A 7,311-nucleotide genomic window follows, 5' to 3' on the forward strand; every position below is an offset into this window, starting at 1 on the left:
ATCACTGCTCCACATCATTTCCTTTCTCCCTCTCCGCTCACTGAGTGATTGTAGCACCTCCCAGGTAAAAGAAAAGCGATAAAGCAGCCTAATGACACATGGCGCCTCCATCGAGCGTGTCGTCACATTACCCCCGCGCTATTGTAAATATGTGTTTTCTCTTGGGTTTACATAAATTTACATATGTTTCCCGGCTCTCGCGGGGGATGCCAAGCCATTAGGTACAGCGCCGGCGTTTTCCATTACAATTGCCTGAATGTCGAAATAACTCAAAAGGCAGGCGCACGAGACGAGCAGGGGAACCGCAATTGAGAGCTTGTTCTCTTTTCTTATCGGGGGTGGGGGGGTTGAGGGTGAGAGAGTGAGAGAGAGAGAGAGAGGGAGAGGGAGAGAGAGAGAGACCATGTGGCTCTTGCTGTGCCACTCAGTCAGGGAGTGTTAATCTTTAAGAGCCACTCGAGAGACTCCCGGGGTCCTCGGGGGAACTTGACATTGTTCGTAAATCCCGCAGGAACTGAGGAGGAATGGCCGTGACAATAACACACGGAAACACAAATGAAACGTACACAATAATTACATTTGTGGGGATTTTTAACCCAATTATTATTGAATTAGTTAGTTTATATCACAGAGTGTGCACTTCCACCGACTATTTGCCCATTAGCCCACATCGATAGTGACACATGTATGATTTTAGTAGTAAGATGACGTCAGAAATGCTTCTGCATGCTTTGATAGGAAGAAATTATATACCGTATTTTACGCACTATAAGGTGCACCTAAAAGCATTTGATTTTCTCAAAAGCCGACAGTGCGCCTTAGAATCTGATGCGCCTTATACGTGGATCAATATTCTGATTTATTAGACGTAGTATTTTAAATTTTCTATAAAGCGCTTTGTTACAGTTGCAGCGGTCGTGAAAGCTCTATTGAGATAAAGCTGTATTGTATTGTATTCCCTATAGCGTAGCTCCAACTAGTGGATGCATAACGCAACCGCAGCCACTATTGTGGCTTCTATTCTATACGCCTTTTAACTCATTCAGTACCAGCCAATTGTAGACCAAGAATGAAAAGACGTTTAAAAACGTCTTTGGGAGTGAATAAGTTAAACGGTTTTAAAATCGGCTTTTCATTGAAGGTGCGCTTTCTACTCCGAAGCGCCTCATCGTGTGGAAAATATGGTGTATGAAATCAAAGTGATCTTAAGTTCTATTTTTCTTATACTCGCACCAAAACAAAAGATTTAGATAACATGACCCTGCATCTTATCATTTAATAGATTTTTGACAGGATTTTTTTTTTTTTTAACGTCGCTTCTCAGAATGCCACGGTTGACTTTGTGCCATTGTAGTCTTTTGTTGAAATTATCGTTCATATAAGTTTAATGTGCTAAAAAAAGAAAAGAACATGCTGGTGAATAAAACATGCATTCATCAACTCTCAGCTTGTACAAACAAACACATTACGGAGAAAAACTTAATGGTGGGTAAAGAGTCAACGTCCTATTTAAGCAAAGGATTTCTTTACTTTTCCCTTCATTGCTTGACATCATGTGGCATAAACCCCCATTGGCATCACGGCTCGAAAACTTTTCCGGCTGTCTCGATGTAGTTATTGCCGCGCGACTATTCCAATTCAACCCTTCCTGGGATGGAACGCAAAGTGGGGAGCTAGTGTATCGTGAAATATGAAGAACGCGCCATGATGGAGGAGGACAGCGATCAGCCTCTTGAAGCCACTCAGCCTGAACCGTCCCCCTTGATAAGAACGCCAAACACCTCATTTCCAGGAACCTTAGGCTATAAGATCGGGTACTTCAAAAGCCATCCGGTCTCGCTCCTACCGTGCTTGTGTGCGAGCAAATCGAACACCTTGCTGTCGCCCCAACTAACCTGGGATGATTCTGTCTTAATGTCCCATTTCAGGGACCAGGGAGCCCACGGTCATTATGGCCGTCGCAGTAATACGTAACACAGCAGGGGGGGGCTCCTGTCTTCTCGACCCACAACCTTTTTTTTTTTTTTTTGGCGCTGTCTGCTTACATAGCACAGCAATCTTCCAACAGATCGCTGTCGAAACAAATAAAAGAAAATGACTCAAAATAGAACTAGGTGTTGTAATTAGTGGGAACTAAGAATTGAACAATTAGTCGACTAGTCAATGAGTCGACTCGTGTTCCATGTCGATATATCATGCTTGAAGTTGACTCATCGCTAATCACACGTTTTCAAGATTTGGCCTTCCATTCAGCTGAATTGGAAAAGGGCTTTCCACTTTTGGATGCGTGTTATATTTAGCACATTTTTATCATATGCAACTAAAAATCAAGTACCGGTACTCCCCCCCCCCCCCCCCCCCCCCCACCACCACCACCACCACCACTGCGCAACTAACAGAAAAGAAAACACAGAATGCCTAAAAGCACTGTGCTTGCAAGTAAAATGCCATAGCTTAAACATTTTTTTGAATTTACCCATTTGGATCCAGATACATTCTTTTTAGTACTTGTATTGTCTACTTAAAAAAAATCTGGATCCAGATGATTTTATTTCAGGCAACCACTTGACAAAATAAAATTGGGCACATTCAACACTATTTTTTTCCATGTTGATGGAAGAACTTGGGTTAAAAAAAAATGAGCAAAAAAAAACTAAACATGGAAGATGGCCAATCTGTGGTCAGTCTGCCTTGATTTTAATCCGCAATGGAAATCCACATGATGAAGCAGTTTTGAAGGCTTCAATTGCGGCAATGATGAACATTTACTTGAACCTTTTCATGCACCCTGTAACCTGACAAGATGCATTCATTCATCTTCCGAGCCGCTTGATCCTCACTAGGGTCGCGGGGGGTGCTGGAGCCTATCCCAGCTGTCTTCGGGCAGTAGGCGGGGGACACCCTGAATCGGTTGCCAGCCAATCGCAGGGCACACAGAAACGAACAACCATTCGCACTCACGCTCACACCTAGGGACAATTTAGAGTGTTCAATCAGCCTGCCACGCATGTTTTTGGAATGTGGGAGGAAACCGGAGCACCCGGAGAAAACCCACGCAAGATGCATTCTTTTTCTTTAAAAGTAGGCTGTTCCTCTTTCAATATATATATATTTTTTTCTTGTGTTCATTTATGGGATTTCTCTCTCCCCCCCCCCCCCCCCAACTGTCCCCAAAAATAAAAATACAACAGCTCTCCAACTCTGATGATTAATAAAATATTCTTTGAATCTCCGGCCCACTGACCAGTACCAGTTGACCAATACCAGTACCTGATTTAGAAGATTCCAATGACAATTTCAACCTCTTAACTGCGCCAGCTTTCTCTCTTGACTCCATTTCATCAGCCGGTCCTCCACTGGCGGCGGCAGCGCTGTAGTGGGAGGAGGCGAGTGGAGATTACCAGAGAGCTGATACAGGTGCACGGGCGCCATTGAGCAACAGCATTTGTCAATACAGCAGCTTCTCAATATCAGTAGAAGGACGCTCGGATTCCTAAAGTATAGCCAGCATTTTTTTCCCTCTCTGTCTGACAGGCTTAACAAGCTAGCTCGGTATGATTCTCTCCGATTTTGTGACTCAACAATTCCATGATCCACTCTCTAGCGGCTTTAAAGGCCCCTATCCCAAGTTTGAAAAGCTTACCCTTCGGACAAGGGACACTCTTTCTTCCACTCGGTTCCGCTTTACCACCCCCCCTTTTTTCCTTTTTTACATTCACGTGTTCGTCAAAGCCCGCATCGTTGCCAAGCTCCCCCATCTCGCCCTCTGCGCACATCTGCTACGTTTGGGTTTTCCATTCTTCCCCACTTGCGGCGCCACGATTGGCCCCGAGCCCTTATAGGCAAATTGGTTTACATTGGAGAGATAAATGCTCGGCAAATGCGCTTAAAGACGTACAGTAAGAAAATGCAGACAGTGCGTGTCAGGATTATCACCCGAGTCGGCGTGGAGAAAGGAAAGAGCGCCTCTGTCGCACAAAGCTCGGGGGAGCTGAAGTGAAGCCTGCAGATAGAGTCCGTCTCATGTGCTCCTCAGGAGAACCAGGGGAGGATTTCACATTTGCATGCTCGGCTCTAATTCCTGGCATTATATAACTTGTCGGCAACAATCAAACTCCTGCCGCCTTGCGGAAGTAATGTTTCACGGGGGGCGAGTTACACTCCTGCCAGAAAGGGCGGGGGGTTTTGTTTTGGCGGCAGTAACGCCTCTTTGTGGCACTCAGACGCTTGTATGCGCCCACCTGATTAGCACAGCGTGCCCCCCCCATCCCCCACCCACCTAAGAAGCACCCGTTATGATAACCATCTTAGCATTTTCGATTCCCTTTTTTATGGAACCCCAGACATGACATGGTCGTTAGCCGTTGACCTGAGGTGACCCCGCGATGTTGATTTCTTAGCGTTTCCTGTTTTATGACAAGTCAGCCATCTTACCCACTTGCAATGATTAAAAACTAAAACGGTCCATAAATACAGAAGAAATTCCCACATGACAAAATCGACCTCTGGAAATGGAGAAAATGACCCTTAAAATGTCTGATTCACGACACGAATGCCATTTGTATTTCTGTTTAGATGTTTCATCTCGCCGTGTTTGTGACCACTTGTCATGGCTTTGTTACAGCTGCAGTGGTTGTGAATGGCTCTATATCATGTGGTGTAAAAGTCGAGGCCCGGGGGCCACATCTGGCCCGCCACATCATTTTATGTGGCTCACAAAAGCAAATCAAACTTGGCAACTTCCATCATGCTTGCTAAAATATGGACCAAAATTTCAAATTCTCAGAAAAAATAAATACTAAAGAAGAAAGACATTGTCGGCATTTTCTTGTTGCCAAACACATCATTGCAGTAACTTAAACAATAGTTGAATAAACTGTTGCCCTGCGATTGGCTGGCAACCGATTCAGGGTGTCCCCCGCCTACTGCCCGGAGACGGCTGGGATGGGCTCCAGCACCCCCCGCGACCCTAGTGAGGATCAAGCGGTACGGAAGATGAATGAATGAATGAATAAACTGTTATTCTTGACTTTATATGATTTCACTCAGAAGTCCTCCAAGGCAAATGGTAACTAAAATATGGCCCGCGGCGAAAATGGCTTTGACACCTCTACTCTATATAAATAAAGCTGCATTGTATTGTATTCTTTTAGTGTTGCTCCATCCAGTGGATGCATAGCGCAACTGCAACCAATATTGTAGCTTCTATTCTATGCTCCTGATAATGCGGCGCACCCTACATATGAAAACCGCTTTAAAATAGGCCATTCATTGAAGGTGCGCTTTATAATCCGAAGCGCCTTATAGTGCAGAAAATACAGTAGTTTCTCTGTTGATGTGGTCCTAAAACACAATATTCTATGAGCCTCGAAAGATTGGTCAGACCGCTCCAACTTGACTGGCGTGCCATATTTTCTCTTTTTCTAAGATGGCTGGCATTGAGTGAATCGACCCCCAAGTTATGGCTCACGGTCCCTTTGGGGGTCTTCCAACCTCAATTTGAGAGCCGCCTCGAGAGGACAACTCACTCCCACACAGTGAAAGCAGGCAGGTCTCCAAACTGCATCCTGGTCTGTCAGGAGACCCTTGCTCGTGCCCCTGCTGGGGGGCACCTAACTTCTGCTCCCCTTGCGTAAAAGCGGTGTGTGGAAAAAACATCTACCGTGTCTTTGTGGCTGTAAATCTCACCCCCCCCCCACCATCCCTCCTTTTACCCCGTTCTCATCCCCACAACCTACCCCTCCCTCCAAATCAATGCCGCCCCTCTCTGACCTCCCAGCACAAACCCCCTCGCATCTAAACCAGCCCAGAAAATCACAGTGCACCATTCAATCATTGTGTTGTTTCTCCTTTTTTTTTCGCCCTCTCTCACCCCTTTTATGGTCCCGCTAAAGGTTTTAGGCTCGCAGAGAAGGAGGGCTGTCACTGAGGAAACCTTAGCCATTGATGAAGTGACAGGCGCTGCCAGAATATGATCCTAATCCTGTTTCCAGCATTCTTTTAGGCCCGCTGGCATCGCAATTCCTCCACACATTCTCTGAGCTGTCAACTAGGAAAATCCCTCTAATAGCGCATTGCAGAGATACACATCAAAGAGCTCCTGGAAACCTTCAGCGGCTTAGCGCGCGCACACAGACACACACACACACACACACACACACTCCAACCGTGGCGCAAATGAAACTCAAGCGTCGGTGTTAAATGGACCTCGTATTTTAAAAGTTCATGTGCTAAAAAAGGTGTGTGGCCTTGTGTAGTTACGAAAACACCAACCGTTTCTAATTTAAGAAACTGATCTAATATAGTTTACAGCAACGACGAGTCTTCAGCGATGATTTACCACACTTAATCCACCTTTTCTGTACAACAAAATTGACAAAAACATGAAAGAAAAACTTGGAAAATTCACGAAACTCACCAGGGATGCTGTTTATTGAATGTATTCATGACTTTAGAACGCTGTCAACCTGTTTTGCTAGTCGATCTTGGCTGGCTTTGACCAACCAATCAGAGGACGGGAAAATGCCGATGTCTTCAAGGGCCGGCTAGCTCTCTAATTCTGTGAAATCTGATTGGTTAAAGCAGCTGTCTCATTACTCATATAGTTTGTTGCGTTTGCCCGCACTACTGATTGTGAAGGACCTGGGTAGATGACATTCACATAGCAACACAGAGGCTGAAATCTGATTGGACAAAAAAAATAAATAAAACTAGCAATATACACCTCCTGGAGACAGTTCAGTAAAGAGAAACATCTACAATACAGAACAAACTGTTAGGATGAAATTGATCTCATTTAATGGAACAAATGTGAACAAATATAAATAAATTTAAGTTATCATAAGAAAAGGCCTTGCTGGTTTCTAGTGGTGTGGTTAGGGGGGGAAAAAAGCAGCTGTGTGAACTCTGCTGACAGCATGAACCCTTTTCACTCCCATTTTATCTCTTTCTATTCTTACTTAATCCATCGATATCCCGACCCAAGGTAATCTTCTTATGGCAAAAGCGTTCGGTTTCGGTGCAGCCAAACCTCAGCTGACAAGATGGATGTGGATTGAGGGAGGGGCAAAAAGGGGAGTGGGGGGGGGGGGGGGGTCGGATGGATGGGTGTGACACTCCCGCTTCGTTCAGGATTAGCCCTCGTGCGGCGGCAGAACCAGCGACAGGTTCTTCCCCCGTGCGCCACGTCGTGAACCTCAGTGTCGAGGATGTGCGGGATGTCTGTGTGTCGGGAATTATTTACGGGTTGCGGGATGAAAGCAAACTGCACCGTTTGTGTGGCAGAGCAAATACTCAGTTGTTTTTGTTTTC

General features: G+C 45.3%; 1 long non-coding RNA gene across 1 annotated transcript; it reads right to left on the minus strand.

Moving 5' to 3' along the window:
- Nucleotides 1-3,158: 3,158 nt before the first annotated feature.
- LOC127605318 (uncharacterized) lies at nt 3,159-4,116 on the minus strand. The gene is made up of 2 exons (XR_007963564.1): nt 3,644-4,116; nt 3,159-3,371 (listed from the first exon to the last, which is right to left on the minus strand). It is a non-coding gene; the product is annotated as an uncharacterized LOC127605318 (long non-coding RNA).
- Between the last annotated feature and the right edge of the window lie 3,195 nt (nt 4,117-7,311).

This window comes from Hippocampus zosterae, chromosome 8 (assembly GCF_025434085.1).
Source record: "Hippocampus zosterae strain Florida chromosome 8, ASM2543408v3, whole genome shotgun sequence".
Lineage (NCBI taxonomy): Eukaryota > Metazoa > Chordata > Actinopteri > Syngnathiformes > Syngnathidae > Hippocampus > Hippocampus zosterae.